General features: G+C 43.9%; 1 protein-coding gene across 12 annotated transcripts in view; it reads left to right on the forward strand.

Moving 5' to 3' along the window:
- The window catches only part of Plcb4 (phospholipase C beta 4), a 383,607-nt gene that overhangs the window by 82,339 nt on the left and 283,331 nt on the right, over positions 1-17,937 (forward strand). For 9 of the 12 annotated variants that reach the window (XM_052723053.1, XM_052723052.1, XM_052723063.1 and 6 more), the window contains exon 2: positions 4,567-4,636. The exons of the other annotated variants lie outside the window; for them this stretch is intronic. The gene's annotated coding sequence lies outside the window, so the exon portion shown is untranslated. The remainder of the gene's footprint in view (positions 1-4,566; positions 4,637-17,937) is intronic. 12 annotated transcript variants of the gene reach the window in all.

Here is a 17,937-nt window from a genome sequence, read left to right on the forward strand (position 1 = left end):
TAGCAATGCTCTGTAGAGCAATATGTGTTTGTTTTTAATTTATGTGTGTGTCTGAATGTGTGTGTGTGTGTGTGTGTGTGTGTGTGTGTGTGTGTGTGTGTGTGTGTGTGTGTGTGTGTGTGTGTTTATGTGTGCACACATCCATGAAGGCAAGAAAATGGTGTTGGATCCCCTGGAGCTGTGAACCACCTGACCTGGGTGCTCAGATCAAACTGGGGGCTTTGGGAAGAGCAGCAGCTGTTTCTCTTTCTTCTTTTTTTCTTTCTGATGCTCGCCAGAGCCTGGATCTGCTTTGACTGGTACCTTGGCCTTCTGACAGTCCTCCTCCTCTGAGTGTCCCCTCCCTGCACGTGGCTTATCTGCCCTGTGTCTGACCTTCGTGCTGGTGTAACTCAAACAGCATGGCCTCCTTCTCTCTTTCTTTTCTCCATTTTTCTTTTCCAGGCACCTCCTGAGATTTATAGCTTCCCTGCCTTGGGGATTTTCTTTTCAACTCCAGCACAAGGTTCTCAAGCTTCCTTTTGAGTCCATTCTTCTTTTATTAATGAGACTAGGAACCTCGATTTGCCTGATAACTCGAGATTAAGCGCCAAATTCTAGAATTATGCTCAGGCTCCCTGTCCTGCAGGGACTCCGTCTGCTTTCGGCCTTCCGATTCTTGTTGGTTGCTCTGGTCTTTCACTGGCTTAGCCCTCTTTTGCTTTGTAACAGAATACACCAAAACTTCCTGGCTTGAAACAACCACCACCATTTCAGGAGTCTGTGGGTTGACTGGTCTCAGCTGGGCAGCACTGCTCCCTGTGAGACTGACTGGGTTGCATGCAGTTCTTTGCAGTTCAGAATGTTTGAGATGACTCACTGAGCATGAGCACTTGAATTCAGTGAGGATGTCAGCTAGAACGCCTTCAGGCTGGGCTTGGCTGCCCCCTCCATGTTGATTGGGCTTCTGACAGTATGAGGACGAGGTGCCAAGGGGGGCCACTGCCAATGTGCAAAAAGGTCCTTAAGAATGGAACTTGGAAGACCAGGATGACAAGTCCCCCAGCCACAGGGCCAGGTTTGAGAAGAGGGAAAATAGATTTGCTATCTGAGCAGGAAGAGTGCCAAATAATTTGCAACGCCCCGCCCCCCTTTTAGCACCTAGTCTGCCATGTCCCTTAGTCCCCATATTCCCCACTCTGGAAACTTTTAGTTAAGTGTTAGTCACCAACTGTTTGTGACCACTATATCTCAGTTTAAATGCTCCCAAGAGGCACTCAAGTTTGTTTTGTCTGGCCCGTAGTCATCGGTGGTTCAGAGGGGGCAAGTGTGTGCTGCTGAGGATTTTTTTATTTTGAGGGGCTTATGGTAGGCATGTTGTTTCAAACAAACCATCATCAATGTTGGCAGAGAAGTGGAGATACAGAATTATTTGCACACTGAGGATTATTGGAAGGAATGCTCACTGCCTGTTCATCCAACTCAACATTCCTTATCCTGGGCCAGAAAGCTCCACCTGACTTATCTTCTGACTTCTAACTTTTCTGGAGTCATTCTCTTCCTGGATTTCTAGTGACATCATCATCATCATCATCATCATCACCACTATTATCATTATCATTATTATTTTAAATTTCTCCAGTGTAACTGTCCCCTCTCTTCATCCCTCACTTCTTTTCTTCCTTCTTTATTTTATTTTATTTCAGTTTTTAAGACAACGTCTTCTTATGATTCCCCTACTGGTTTTGAACTCGGAATCCCCCTGCCTCAGCCTCACATGTGTTGGGATGGCAGATATGCACCACAATGCCAGCCCTTTCTCCTTTTTGCCCAGTGTCCTTCCCTGCCCTTGAGAAAGAAGACTCTCTTTTCATTTCCTGCTTTGGTCTGTCTGGCAACTTCTAACTGATTTCTCAGCACTAAGTGCAAATGTCACTTCCTGACATGAGCCGTAGTTTCTACCTATCCTCTGCTCCAGGCTCTAGAAAACAAAGGAATGTGACTGTCCTCTTCTGGGTTAGACACTCACCAGTATTTGTTATTTATGTCAATTAAACATAGGAGGTAGTTGCCTTGCAAAAGAAAGGATTAATAGAGGGAATACTTAAACATTAAAGGTTTGGAGTCGTCCTCTCTTCTGGGGAATATAAGGACATAGTTTCTTGGAGTATGCTCTGCCGTTGGTAGTGATGAGTCAGTGAGGTCTTGCCCCAGGAACATAGTGTATAAAGGTGGAGGAAGCATGGTGTTTTGAAATGTAGCAGGGATTCCTGCTTGGAATGTAAGTGGTTGACTAGAAGCGGACACTTCTCCTTTTCGCTTCTGTCAGTCTGTGGCCCCTTGTCTGTACCCTGAGATCTCAGCGATGGCAGAGCTGTGATGACCGGCAGTCCAGAAGTGCTCATCCCGTTTCCAATGATTAGCCCATGAAGCCAGTGACTTGTTTGACTGTAAGCCTAATACTGGTTTGATTATGTGCTTGTGATCCCACTCTTACGAGATAAGCCTGGGTGTAAATTTTGTTTTTCTGTGGTATGTTGTTTGTCTAAAAAGAACATTAGCGGAATCAAGATGGCAGGGGGGACACAGAAGGATGGAGTGGGAAGGAACTGTGATTCCGTCTTACTCAAGGAGAATACTCAGAATTCTTAGGCCCTATTTGTTGGGCGCTATTTTCAGGTGACTTAGATAAAGAGGGGGCAGTGCTATTTCGGTTTATTTATTGTCATTACAGTGAGTAATTTAGTAACTGTGTATTGTACTCGAGGGGCGCAGTAAAGAAACCACCACCGAAATGGCCCCTCCATGATGGGAGGGTAGAGGGGTGGGGGGTAGGTGGGGAGGAGATAGATATTGTGGATAAGAGAGAGGACAACCAGATGCATCTGGAAGAATCTACAGCAGAAACAAAATAAAAGCAGACTGGGCATGGCCAAGGGCTTTCTGCAAGGGAAGAGAATAGCAAGAATGGCAAGAGAAAATAACAACGGATTAGCAGGTTATAAGGAGGGTGAGTAGCTGAGGGGAGGGAAGCCCTGAGCTGTGGCAGGTCTGGTAGTTCATGGCAGAGGAGGTGAGAAAGGCCAGGATGCTTGGGAGCTTTGAAATGTGTAGCAGGCTCTTGTGAACAGGCACTGGCGGAGCCCTAGAGGCCTGCATGGACTTTGATATACAACCACAGGTATATATCAATGGAGAACCATGTCCCTTCTGCCAGAGGCAAGGGAAGTGACTCCTTTTGGCAAATGTGAACCCATTTCAAAAGTTCCTGAGGAATGTTGTCTTTTATTTAACCACCAAAAATCCTTCTATAGTCCAGCTTGAGCTGAGGCAAGACTGTCCTTTCTAGACATGGTCACTTCCTGAGACCTAACAGGTATGAGATACTCTGTTGTCTAAGTGGAGACTGTAAAGTGAAAACCAGTTGGCATGTGTATTCAAGGCGAGTACTTGCTCAGCGGTGCAGAATGAACATGTGCTGTGGGACCTGAATGGAGTATTTTGTAGAGGCTGGAATGTGGGCAGAGGGCACAGATAAGCGCATTTAAGAAAAGTTGTGCAAGAGAGTCAGGGGAGAACTTTCTAGGCTGAGAGAGTATTTCATAGGAGACTTAAAATGAGAATGACAGATGCCCTTTTCTACTCCAGTTCCAATGAAGGCATATGGGTTATAATGGGAGTCACAGGATGGAGGGCAATATAGCCTCTTGGGGACAGGATGTGGGGACTGAGTGTTGGCATCATGTCATAAAATATGTGATTAGGGTCATCATTTTCTCTGTGGTTGATAAGGTAGTTTTGCTTTCAAAGTCATCTGGGATATGGTTGCGCTCTGCCCCAGAGGGGTGGCATTAGAAGAGAGAGAGGAAAGGGGAGGGAGAAAGAGGTAGAGGGCAAGAATATGAAAACGTTTGGATTCTCAGTGGAGAAGACAGAGGAATGCTTTGACTGTGAGTTGGTTCAGTATAGAGACTGGAGGTATAAATCAGTATATAACCACAAGCCACGTGACTAACAGCACAGGGAACCCAGATTTGAAGCTTTATTGAACATTTCATTGGTCAGCTTCCCATCCCTAGACAAATGCCTGTTCCGATTGGGGTCAGAGTTTCCTAAGTTTAGTCCTGTGATTGCTTAGTCCCATTCATTGCCTTTGGTTTTGTGAGTCAGAAATCAGGAGCAGGAGTGTTTGGTGGAAAAACTGTTGTCTCGTAGCATCTGGGAAATAGAGAAACAGGCAGTGTCACAGATCCCTTTTGGTGGCATGTCCCTAGCCACCTGCCTCCTTTGACTTGGCTTCACTATTTTCCGTTAGTACCAAGCTGAGGACCAAGCCTTAAACCCCAAAACTGTTGGGCAATGCCTAAGACATAAACTAAGGCAGCAGTGTAGCAGAGAAAAATAAAACAAAACAAAACAAAAACTCAACCAAACAAAACCAATGTCTGTCTTCAGACACTGACATCCGGTTCATCAGTATATGATTCTATTTGACACTGAAAATATGTCCCAAAGGCAGCCAGGTTAGATTGCCTTCACCACTGCCTTCCGGCCTAACCCCTGCTTTCCTTTGCCTGGATTCTACAGGAGCCTTCCGGCTAGTCTTTCTCTGCATGCCGTCGGCCGCCTGCAGAGGATCCTCAGCAAAGCAGCCTGGGTGAGTCTTTTTAAAACATGTCTGATAATGTCGTTCTTCTCTGAACCCACAGTAGCTTCCTGCCTCGTTCAGAATGTAAGCCAAAACCCCAGCGAGGGTCGTGTGGCCTGTCACGATCCCTTCATTGCTGCCTCTGACTTCATCTGCTTCTACCCACCTTATTCACTGCCTTGCTGGCTGGCTACCCTTGCCAAGTGCTGCTGCTCACGCCCGCTGTGCCTGTCTCACCCAGGGCCTTTGCACATTCTGTCGTTGACTGGCTCCCTTTCTTTACAATATCTTTAGATTTATGACCCACCCTCCTTAACCTTTTTGCCATGTGCGGGCTTTTTTTTTTTTCACTTTCCTCTTTTAGTATTACAGTCCTTGAGATTTGTAATTCTACCTGTAGGATCTTCTGGGATCCAGACCATTTTCCTATGTCTGCTCTCACTGCCTCCTCCAGGATGAAGTTCCAGGAGCGCAAGGGAGGTTCATGTTGGTTTTGTCACTGTGGCAGTTAGTGTGGGCCAAGCATGCAGGAAACATATGCTCCACGGATGTAACAGATTCACTTAGAGACCTCTTTTTGATTGGACTTGTGATTTCCCTGCGATCAGCTGTCGGCAGTGATCTTTATATTTAGACGGTGTCTTTGTTCAATCTGTGTCGCTTAGTGAATGGAATATGAAGTTTGAAATCACGGCCTTTGGTTCTGTGTAGTTCCAGAAAGTTTCCTTACTAAAAAGACCGTTTAAGACATGTTAGTTGAGACATGATATGGTGTTGCATACCTGTAAACCCAGTACTTAGGAGGTGGAGGCAGGAGGATAAAAAGTTTAAGGCCATTCTAGACTGCATAGCAAGTCTGAGACCAGTCTGGCTTATAAGAGACCATGATTAAAAAAAAATAAATTTAAAAAAAAAGGAAATGATAGATCTGGGCCAGCCTGAGATGCATAATGACAGTATCTCAAAAGAAAAAAATTAAGAAAAATGGGAATAGAAAGAACTGATACTGGAGAATAATTTGTAGGAGAATAATTTGGTTCAGTTAGCCGAGTTTCCACTATGAACACTGGAATCCGCACAGCAGTTTGGCATCTCTTTCATCATTATTATTATGATTATTAATTGGCTGCTTTTTCAAAATTTGGACTTCAAGCTTGCAGCTGATGCTTTAGGAGATTATGCTATCCAGGGTGCAGAAATTGCTGGGGCTGACTGTAACTATTCATGGCCAATTAAGGAGCAGCATTGGCAAGCAACTGGGGGCGGATAAAGTTGTGCATTGTGGGAGTTCTTGTCTCTGTGGTTCATGTGTTGGGGATTAGCTGGCCGGGCTTCCTTCTGCAGCAGGGATGTTGATTTGCCTACCTGGAGGCACTTCTATAAATGGAAATAGTAAACAACCTTGAGGGATTTAACTTTGTGTGTAGAGAAAAGGGAGAACAAAGTGGAGAAATCACTTTCATTTGCGAGGCCTTGCTTGAGAGGCCTTCAGAAGGCTGCTTTTGTTTAATTTAGTATCAGTTTTCTTTCTTCCCAGGGGATGGAGATGGCTTTTGAAAGAATGCATGCAGAAAATCAGGCTGTAGGAGGCAGAAATGAATTTTGGAATGTTTCCAAAGTATAGAATTCCCCAGAGAAGTAGGGTTACTGCGCTATGGTCTCGTCACAAAAGGGAATGTCAATCACAGAATGTGCCTGCTGTCTCATTCCTGACACAACTGGTGGCCACTTGTGATGGCTGTACTTTTACATGGAGCTTTTAAAAGCATTTCAGCCAGAAGGGAAATAACACACACACACACACACACACACACACACACACACACACACACACACACACGTGTGTGGGGTGTGAGTGAGGTAGACTGATAAAACAGTGGCTGGATATGCCTTTTCTTAATTTTAGATTTTAGGGTTAAACCAATTCTTAGCTGTTTTGAATTTTCCTAGTGCTGAAAATCCTGGGTAGCCCCAGTTTTCAGATGCAGTGACTAGGGGTGGGGCTCTGCCAAGGACAGTTCGAATGAAATTCGGTCCTGGAGAACATGGCTGCTCGTTTGCACAGCCAGGCGTTCCTCAGTCAAGTGCATGGTACCTGTGGGAAGGCTCTTGAAGTTGACAGCTCCCGTTCCAACTCTCCCTGAAAGCACCCGAAGAGTGTTGAGTTCTGGAATCAAATGACACATCAGACTTTTCTCACGCACCTTGTGTTTGCACTCATTTCTGTCTGTCCCTTTTAAAGATGCCCGCTCCGTGGGTGACTGGAATAGAGAACTTTGTGTCCACGGTGGGAGGAAAAGTATTTCTCTGGTGACCTCAGTGATGTGAGGCAGGAGATCGGAATCACTGGGCTCTGAAAGTCTTTCTTTGTGTGTCTGTCATGACATAGCAGGAGTCTGGGAATAAGTCCTCCATGCTCAACAAATGGCTTAAAATATTTATCTCCAAAAAGTAAAAGGGTTTTGGTTTTTTTCCTCGATTAGGAAAATACATAGGCATATCCTGTTTTTGTTTTTTGTTTTGGATGTCTTTTATGTTTTTAGTAAGTGCCCTAACTTTTAAAAATATATGATTTTAGAACTTAAAGGTGGCTCAATGGTAAAGAGCACACACTGTTCTTCCAGAGGACTCCCGTGTACTTCCATGTGAGCAAACACCTTGGGTGGGTCACAGCTGCCTGAAATTCTCCTTCCAGAGGATCCAGTGCCGTTTCTGGCCTCTGCAGGCACTGCGGTACATGCATAAGCCTGCTTACAGACACATACACACATACATACATGATTAAAAATGAAACAAACTAAAATATTTGAGAAAGTCTGGCTGCCCATTGTTTCTAAATCCATAGTGGTCGCTTTGACTGGCTGATGCGAGGATCAAACGTCTCTCCGCTAGTGTATAGCGTTTGTAGTTATCTCTTTCTGAGGTTGGGGCAGAGGAGACGATAAAGTCAGAACAGTCAGAAACCTCAGTCAGATTTGTATTCAGCCCCCGTAGGAAAACACTAATGCCACGTCAATTCTATCAGGGGTGGGTCTTGCATCATGGTCTGGAGGTTCCCAGTTAAAGCTTTGGAGAGACATTATCTCAATCTGTACACGAAGAATGAATGAAGTTAGTTGTATGATTTGTGTGTTCAGGTTTGTATGTGAGTAAGAGCTGGGAACGTCGCAGAAGAGAATTCACATTGTAGAGGTCAAATTTTATGTTGGGATTGTATTTCTGAACTTATTACAGATTTCGAGCACCTGAAATTGCAGTCCGAGTGTCAAAATATAATGAGGTGTTTCTATTTAGCAGCTTATATGGTGCCACCTTGTGGCCACTGAGCATGCGGGGGGTTTAGTGTTTCCTAGCCCCAGCCAGCAGGAAAACTGCAATAGTGGAAGAACTTTGCCATGTTGAGGGGACTCCTGCTGATTCCACGCAGTGTGCACCTGTGATTTCAGGTTCGTGTCACACGTGACCAATCTCTGGAGAGCGTCAGAGCAGAAGGTCCTGGCCCATTTGATGGGATCCAAAGTAGTTGCAGATAGTTGCAGGTGCACAGTACACATGGGGTAGGAGTCCAGGAGATAGGGGATGAAGTGCATGAAAAGTCTGGGCCCGGCCAGCAAAGACAAATGAGAATATCAAAATTTTAGGGTTTATTTGAGCTGACAATTGCCCTGTAGGTGGATTTTAGCTATTTGATCATCCACCCTTAATTTCTATCATATGTGTTTATGAGCGTAAGGATTTGTGATGTCACAGTGCTCGGGGGTGATTTTTGTTGTTTTGTTGCCCATTAACTATCTTGGAAGAGAAAATAAAATACATGATATATTTAGTAAAGAGGTTTGATGGAAGTTCAGCCTAGATTTGGGCTGAAAGGCTGGGACGTCATTTGATTAGGGATCGAAGTTGGAGGTCTGTGGTAAAACCAGTTGTGTGAAGTATAAGTTAGACAAAGTTCAGCCAGTTTCTTTATCTTGGGACTTTGAGAGCTCCGAAAGCACTGATGCATTTAAAGTGTGCAGTTAGATAACACCACTCCGAACTTTAGTTCTAGGAATGATCCTTACAGGTGGGCTGAATGCACCCTCAGGAATGTGATTCATTATGCATCACCATCATAAGCTGCATAAGAAGCAACCACACACGTCAGGGGAATAAAATAAATAAATAAGTACAGTGTGTGCTCTTTACCACAGCAATAAAGAAAGTGTCTGTGGGGAGTCAGCTGGAGAGCTGGCGTAATGGTGAATGGTGCAGAGCATACTGCTCCTGCAGAAGTCTAGCGTTCAGTGTCTGGAACTCACATTAGGCAGCTCACAACCATCCATATCCCCTAGCCCCAGTGGATCTAATGTCTGTGACTCCCACAGGCACTTACATGCACATATCCACACAGACACACTCATGCACACACATAGTTAAAAATAAAAATTAAAAAAATTATTACAATATAAAAAATTATCTGGGTATGATGGTGCATATGTTTAGTTCCAGCACTCATGAGGCAGAGGCAGGTGGATCCCTGAGTTTGAGGCCAGCCTGGTCTACAGAGCAAGTTCCAGGACAACCAGGGCAACAGAGAGAAACCCTGTTTCAAAAAACTAAAAGCCTAATTGGACTTATTTTTTATTTTGAGTATGGGTGTTTTGCCTGCATGTATGTATGTTATATGTATGTTGACCATGTGCCTGCCTGGTGCCCATGGGGGTCAGAAGATAGGGTTGAATCTCCTTGAATTGGAATTACAAATGGTTGTGAGCCAACATATAGGTGCTAGGAACCAAACCCTGGTCCTAGGAAAGAATAATAAATGCTCTTAACTACTGAACCATCTCTCCAGCCCTGAAAATATTAAAAAAAATTTTTAATGTCCCCCTCTTAGAAGTTTAGAGGTTCCCCTTCATCTGGGCTTAGCTGACTTCAGCCGACAGCTCTTTCTGCGGCCCTGTTGATTGGGTAGGCAGCTCTACTGACCTCGGCTGGGTTGGCCTATGTGCCTTGTGACTTGGCTGTCTTTTGGTGATGTAGGGTGGCTTTAGCTAGTAAGACTGGGGTGATTTATTTCTGCAATGTGTGTCTTTCGTCCTTTGAGCCTACTAGATCTAGCATGTTTGCTTAGGTGTGACACAGGAGCAAGAATGGAGGGGGACAGGCTTGCTGTGGAAGTACTTCCAAAGCCTTTTCTTGCATTGCATTTGCTAACATCCTCTTGTTCAAAGGCAGATGTGGCCTGTGACAGAGGAGAAAGGCCCTTGAAGGTTACATGGCAGAGGGTGTGGGTACAGGAAAGAAGGATTGAGTTTGTTCTGCAGCCAGATCACCCTAGACCCAGTGTATGAACTGCTGGATGAGATCACAGTCAACGGAGTGAGGAATGAGGTCAGACTTTTTCCTCGGCCACAACCACAGATTGTATTTTAATTCTGGTGAGCAGCCTCACAAATAGCCGTCTGGGCCATGTTAAGGAAGAAACAGTTTATCTGGTTCTGTAAGGGGTTTTTGTCATCTTTGTGTGGGATCATCCCAGTCAGGGCTGAAAGGATTGTGGATACCATCTTGTTATGGTTGCATCATGTCAGAAGGAAATGAGAAACCAGCGGCACCGAGAAGATAATTGGCCATTGTAATGCCAAACAGCCAGCTCCAAGCAAAGCTGCCTCTCATCCTCAGATACCCCTCTCAAGCCCTTTGGACTCTAATGACCTTGAAGAAGTTCTGTTGGAGGGTTGCAAGGACTAAAATGTGTTTACAGTCCCTATGAAAGGGCAAATCACGTTCCCTCCACAGGAACCATAATAGAAGAGCCTTTTGAAGTAGGGTGATTAGAGAGCAGCCATGCTGAGCTTGTTTCTGGAAAGCAAAGCTCGCTGAACTGCGGCTGCCCATCTTTGGGAATCTAGTTCGTTTTCCATTCTTTTCTCCTTTCCCTCCCCTTCCCCTCCCTTCTCAAATACCTGCTGCATGAGGAGTCCGCATAGGACTTCCAAGAAGCATCTACGTTCTAGCGCCTACTTTGTCAAATAGCGTATGAAACTGTAAAGGTAAATCTAGCCTTCTGGAACAGCGGCGACATCAGCAGCTGATTTAGCAGACTGTTGAGAGCAACAATTCGAGCTGAATAAGTCAAATTTGGATAATGAATTTCTACCTACTTAAGCACTGTCAGATAAACTATTTTTGTGATAGAAATGCTTTTGAAGTATTAGATTTTCAAAATTTTATTTAACCGATAATAACGGGAAATATTCAAACTCCCTCCCCCCCCACCACACACACCTTTTTTATTTTGGGTGGTTCTAGGCATAGAACGCAGACCCTTTCATGCTAGGCAAGTGCTCTACTACTGAGTTGTATCCCAACCATTGTTTATATTTTTATGTTATTTACTTATTTTTTTTTGAAGGCAGAGTCTTGCTTGCTGTATAGCTGAGGCTATCCTTGAACTATCCAGCCAGTGCTGGATGAAAGGTGTGAGCCACCATGCCCAGCAGCAGCAGCAGCAGTAGCAGCAGCAGCAGCAGCATCCTTTTAGAGCTCAGGGTTTGAGCTGAGCAGTAACAAAGTCCTGTGCTTGTTAAGAGCCAGTGAGTGTGAGAGTCCATATGATCCCGACCACCCTTTGCTTAGGGCTGCTTGAATGTGTGGGGTCACTGGCCATTTCAGAGACTTGAGGTAGACTCACGCTTTACACTGTTGGATTCTCAGCGTGTTGATGCTTCTTGCTGGTTAGATTTCCGCTGTAGTTTTGGGCTGTTTGAGCACAGTTTTGTTCATTAGATCTGTTCCATGCCTCTTTGCTGTTCCGTTGTCCTCTGGCACCTGGGTAGGTTTGCAGGTGTGAGCGCTGGTGAAAGTTGGAGGGGAAGGAAGGCTAGGGTATCTCTCCATTCCTCTCCTCTCAGTGCCTGCAGGAATAGCCGTGCCAATACATGGTTTCCGCTCTCACCTCTTGGAAGCCTGTGCTGTGGTCATCAGGTCGCTTCAGCCCCTGGACTCTAATAACATCACACCCTGTTATCAAACCCACTCCTCTCTCCCTCTGTCCCCATTGCTGGTTACTGTGCCCGGAGCAAATGTTCGACCCTTGAGCTGCACTGGTAGCCTGGAAGTTGCCTTTTTAATTTTCATTTTATTTATATTTTTACAACGTTTTTCTCCTTGTGCTAATTTGCTTCTTGCAGTCCACTGTGAGGATGACATCCAACTACTTAGTTTATATTATTGGTCAAAAAGATGGAAATGTTGTCCAATGATTGAGAATGATGGTTGAAGATTCTGGGCTCCAGTTCTAGGGATACCACTCATGGTTTGTGTGATTCAACATGTTTCTTGACCTTTGTGGGAATTTTTCATCTGAGCAACAAATGTGTCTGTGCTGTCTCAGTTTGGGTTTCCTGGGATATGGACTTTAAGCTGGAGATCATTGAACAGAGGTTTACTCTGGAGAGCTCGAGATATCCGGCCTGTGGAGGGAAGGGCAGACTCAGGACGGCGCTCAGGGAGAGGCTGTGCTGAGATTCAGGCTTTGCAGAAGGCAGCTCCGCAGCAGGTGAGGACTTTATTCACTGACGTTAACTGTTAGAGGTACTTAACCATGGGGGAACAATTGAGCTTTGTCTCAAGAGGCTGTGAGTCTTCTGTCTGCCTCCCTCAAACAGCTTGGGAAGTACTGTTTGGTCCTGAGGTGGGGTCTGTTCACTAGACCACAGTGACTATAGCACATCTCTATTCTCTAAGATTCTTAAGGTTAATTCAGCATTGAATTTGCCACAGATCCTTCCGGTGCCCTTCATGTCTTTGAACTCTATTATGTAACCTGGGTGCTAACTGTGCATCATTTCATAGACTCCAGAAAGGACTGAGATTTCTGTTTTGTGACTGGCCAGAGGTCTCGGCAGGTTAAGTGACCTGCTCCAGGTTACTCATTCAAGAATTGATCGAGAAATCCTCCCGTGGGGCCCGGCAGCCTCACCGTGAGCCAGACTTTTTAACTAGATATTCGAACGACTTAAACGGCAGTAGGGGAAACCTCCTGAAAATATCTCCAGCAAAGTTGTAGGTGTTGTTTTGGTAGAAACATTTCCTCTGTTGCCATAAAAATCTTCCCCCAAATGGCTTTGTGAGAGCAAAGCTGTGCAGCCTCTGCCGGTGTTTGTGAAGGGAGCCGTATGGCTCAGCCACAACACAAATGATTTGTTTTGCTGGGCGTGTTGGCAAAGTGATTTGATTTCTAGATTCCCCAGAGAGGGGAAAAAACGATCTAAACACATAAGTTTCTTCATAATTAGATGTTTAAAGAAGAACCAAGAGGAAGAGTTGAAAACGGGAGCCCAGGTACATTTTTCATTCCATGAACGCTACCAGGGGTGAGCATGTGTGCCCAGGGATAGAAATCCCTCAGCCCTCCTCCCTCCTTCTGCCCTCAGCTCTCTGTTCTTCATCAGGAATGAAGGGGAGAATCAGCTATAGCCCCTCAAGCAAAGTGATGTTTGAATAGGTGCTCTTCCTTTGTTTTGGAGAATAGAGAAAGCCCGCTGCTGCTATGCTGTCGAGGCAAAAGCAACGCTTATTTTTCTATTGGAGACAAGATTTTTCAGGTGGGCTAAGGATGCTGACGAGAAGTCTCTGGAGGGCAAAGTCAAAGGGTAATTCCTAAGAGCTTCTTCTAAGGAGCCCAATTTTGGTGATGAATTAGAGGTGACTTTGCTTATTCTCAGTAGCCAAGTGCAAATTAACAGTTGCTTGAAGAAGATGCAAGTTCATGGTAAGGAAATTTGGAGTTGAAGCACACCATAATTTCATAGTATGATCAAGAGCCCAGGTCCCCATCCTCTCTCTTGCCTTCTTGAGTACTGATTCCATTTCTTCCTTGTTGCACTGGCCACTTGGGCCAGTTTGCCTTAGAACAGCTGTTAGGCTGCTTATCCTGCGACCATTTTAAGGAAATAGTGTCTGAAGACCCCAGTGTGGTGAGTATTAATCTACAGGGGCTCATCAGCAGGAAGAGAAAGTATTTGTGAGTCATTCATTGCTGTGGGAAAACATAGGCTTTTATCAAATCTGTGGATGAGCCCAATGGTTCTTGTGGCCTTGTTTGGATCACTGACCACATCTAAGGTCAGCTGTGGGTTGATAGATGGTTCTGCTGATTTGGGTCGGGCACAGGATGTAGCTCAGCTGGGTGTAGCTGTGTGCTGGCTGCTCTGGGATGGGGTGATTTTTCTCCGTGCGGTTTCCCCTTGTCCAGTAGGGCAGCCTGGGCTCTCACGGTGATTGCATGGTCTGAGACAAAGTCCAAGGCTCAGCATGAACATCACCTAACTTTTGCTGGGTTCATGTTAGAGTTCCAGATTCTGTAAGACTAAGAAGTACAATGTCAGTCTTAAGTCCTAAACTAGGAAAGAAACACTTTAAGTCCCTTAGCAGCACATACCAGAAATGAAGACTTTGTTCATAGTATGACTTCTTTTTTCTTACTCTTCTAAGTTGTTTCATTTATACATGCTTTATAATGTCAAAATATGCTTATATAAATTTTTACAGTTATGATAGCCAACAGGAAGACCTTTTTTGTAGATTTTTCTTGTGTCTTCAGTCATCGCTCATAGATAATAGTTCAAGGAGTCATATAAAGGATACCTGTGGCCATTACTCAGAAAGCTAACACCAGCAATGATATTAACTATGTGCTGCATGTACTTCTCAACAGCCCCAAGAGGATGATGCATTTATAATACCATTCTTAGATGATGGAATTAAGGCACAAAAAGGTTGTGATATGCAAATATTCAAGAGGTTTGCACGCAGGCAAAAGGTTTTGCTATCCTTTCTCACAGTCATACTGAAGAACTTCTTTGGGTGTGAGTACAGGTCATATAAAGCATACAGGAAATAAAAGGCTAATTTGACAGACTTGAGAATGGAGGAAACCATGGTTTAGATTTTAGAAATTAACTTTGGATTCCTTGCACATAAATTGCCCTGACAATTTACAGAGCTGTTCCTTGAAGGTACATGTGACATTCAAAAGCAATCAGACTACATTATCTGGTCTTTAAGGGGTTATTGGGCTCTGGGCATCTTGAAGGTTACAGTTACAATCAGCATTAATTTCAGTGTTAACCATTGTTCTTCATGTTAACTTCAGCGTCCTTTGTCTTTGCTGTTTTCAGGGGGCCCTAGTTGAGTTCTAGGGAGCTGATAACTAATGGGACTAAGTGATCAAGTTGCTAATTGAGTAAGATTAGTCCACTGTAAGTGGACATGGCTTTGGTTGAAACTCTCAGGTCCCTGGTCCGTGTCACCACACAATGTTGCCCTTCTGTCTTTCATTATTTTGGTGAAAATGCCCATTAAATGTAGTGGGGTGAACAAGGCACAAAGCATTAATTGGAAGTGATATTCTCCATGTATTTTATGACTCATTTTAGGTGGTTATTTTAGGGTACATGCACAGATAGAGGAATTTCCTTAGAAATTAAAAATAAAGAAAAAATTTTAATTTAAATTAAAAATAAAGAGGAAATATGGATTTGTGTCTTGTATTCAAGTCGATTTTTAACTTTCTTTCATGTACAATGGCTTTAATTTAAATTTGCTGTAGTAAAATTCATGAAAGCAGTATCCATTGCTTTGACAAAATACCCGAGAGTAATAAACGTAAAGAAGGGAAGGCTTGTTTCAGCGGTTTGGGCCCAGAGTTAGTTGGCCTCTTGTTTTGGAACTGAGGAGTAGCAGAGTATTATGTGTTGTGAAGAGGCTACTCATGTAATGGTGCCCAAGCAGATGATGGATGGAGGGAGAGTGTAGACATAATATTCTGTCCTGCCAGCCAGCTCCCAAATAACTACACAGAGACTTACTAATTATAAATACTTGGCCAATAACTTAAGCTTGTTACTAACTAGCTCTTACAACTTAAATTTACCCATATTTCTTATGTTAGTGCTACCACGTGACTTGTTACCTTTCTTTAACCTGGCATGTTCATCTTGCTTCTCCCTGCATCTCCTGGAGATTCCACCCTTCTTCAACCCAGAGAGCTCTCTCTCTGTCTGCAAGTCCTGCCTAACCTCTTCTTGTGTAGCTGTTGGCTATTTAGCTCTTTATTAAACCAATGAGAGGAACACATCTTCACAGTACAGAAAGATTGTTCTACAACAGGAGAGAACACAGAGATGGGAGGAAAGCCTAGTAAGGCCAGGGACAAGATATATTCTTCAAGGGCAAACCTCCATTAATTTATTCTTCCAACAAAGCCCCACCTTCTATGAATAGCCTATATAAATATGAACTCATTGATGACAATCCATTGATGTAGTTAGCAACCTCAGGATCTAGTCACCTCTTAATTGCACCAGTAGTTGGAGAACAAACCTTGAACACAGGAACCTTAGTGGGATATTTTATATGGAATCAATAAATATGTCAAATGGGTAAGGAATGATGGGCCTACTTCCCTTTATTGGTGCTGGAGATTGAAAATAGGGATGGCCTTCACATCTTTAATAACCAGGCAAGCCTTCCAGTGGAGGTATTGGGACACCAACCCAGCTACAAAACCTTTGACCTACAATTAATACTGCTTGCAAGATGTACTGGGGTAAAGGTGGCACAGAATTTGTGAGACTGAACAAATGACTGGTCCATACCATGAGAGGAAGCCCATGCCAGACACTTCCTAGAGGGCCAAGAAGGATAATCCAAATAGCCCAGAGACCAAGGATAGAACCAAACATGATCAGCAAAAAAAGTCAATGAAATGATTCCTAATGATACTCTGCTATATTTGTAGACTGAAGCCTAGCATAATATTCATCAGAGAGGCTTCATCCAGCAACTGATGGTAGCAGATGCAGAGACCCACAGAAAAATATGAGGTAGAACTCAGGGAATCCTGCAGAAGAGGGCAGGAAGGATTGTAGGAGCCAGATGGTCATGACACCACAACAAAATGGCCCACAGAATCAACTAACCAAGGCCTATAGGGGCTCATAGAGACTCAATTGATAATCAGGGCTCCTGTATGGTTTTGACCTAGGTTGTCTGCAGATATGTTATGGTTGTGTAGCTTGGTGTTCTTGTGGGACTTCAACAGTGGGAGCAGGGGCTCTTTCTGATTCTTTTGCCTGCTTTTGGGACCCTTTTCCTCCTACTGGACTGCCTCATCCAACCTTAGTATGAGGGGACCTGTCTAGTCTTATTGTAATCTGACATGCCAAGTTTGGTTGATATCCATGGAAGCCTGGCCTTCTTTGATGGGAAAGGAAGAGGAGTGGATCTTGGGGAGAGGGGATGTTGTGGGAGGAGCTGAGAGGAGAGGAGGGAGAGAAACCATGGTTGGGATGCAATATATGAGAGAAGAATAAATTAAAAAAAATAAATGAGAAAGTAGGGCTTTAAACATGGTGGCAAAGCTCCTGCTACTGAGCTTCATCCCTAGCCCATAGCAATTTTGAATCTTAGTAAAGGAAGGAATAGAAATATAATATGGAATTTAGGATAGTACCTTTGAATTACTTCTTCCTGGATGGAGGGTTGCCATGCTTCTTATTTGTCTATTTTTATTAAACAAAGCAGAAAAGTGTTTTGTTTGCATGTGCACTCAAGCCATGAAGAAGTCCCTTATCCTTGTGTTCCAATTCATAAGCTGGGGGCTATGTGAGAAGGTAATTACTCTCTAGGTGTATTTATAAAATGCTAGTAATTTTGTTGATAATATTCCCATTGAATTCTTGTTACGTGACATATGTCTTCATGATAACTCTCTGGAGTAACTGTCTTTGTCTCCAGAGAGATAGAGGGATTCTAAGTGACAAAGCATGTCACAAAGCTGCCACTTCAGTCCTACCCTATAGGGATCCGTAAAGTACTTTCCATGTGACAGCCATTCAGACTACATTTTAATTCTGTTGTCAGTCAATGTTTCTCATTGCTTATTATCTACAAATATATGTTTTTAAATAGGAAGCCTTGCATCACTGTGTTAAAAAAAAAGTGAAAGCAAGTTGTGTTATTCAATGTGAAGTAGATGCTGCTGTGTGTCAAAACCCAGAGGTGGAATGGAGGGGGTGGGGAAGGGAGAGAAAGTGATAGGGGGTTTTGAAATTATGTGATGTCATCAGATCAGAGTGGTTGGTCCAACTTCCTGTAAGGGGTTTCTGGCTTTCCCCACTGCGTCTGTAACTCACTTAACTTGCTTTGCAGTTCATCAGTGTTAGTGACTCTTCTACTTTGGAAATAGCTTGTCTAAAACATAAAGATGTATTGTCTTCAGAATTGCCTTAGGGACTGTAAAGCTGAGAGGAGTTGAGGGC

This window comes from Peromyscus californicus, unplaced genomic scaffold, assembly GCF_007827085.1.
Source record: "Peromyscus californicus insignis strain IS unplaced genomic scaffold, ASM782708v3 Scaffold_7__1_contigs__length_154581171, whole genome shotgun sequence".
NCBI classification, from domain to species: Eukaryota; Metazoa; Chordata; class Mammalia; order Rodentia; family Cricetidae; genus Peromyscus; species Peromyscus californicus.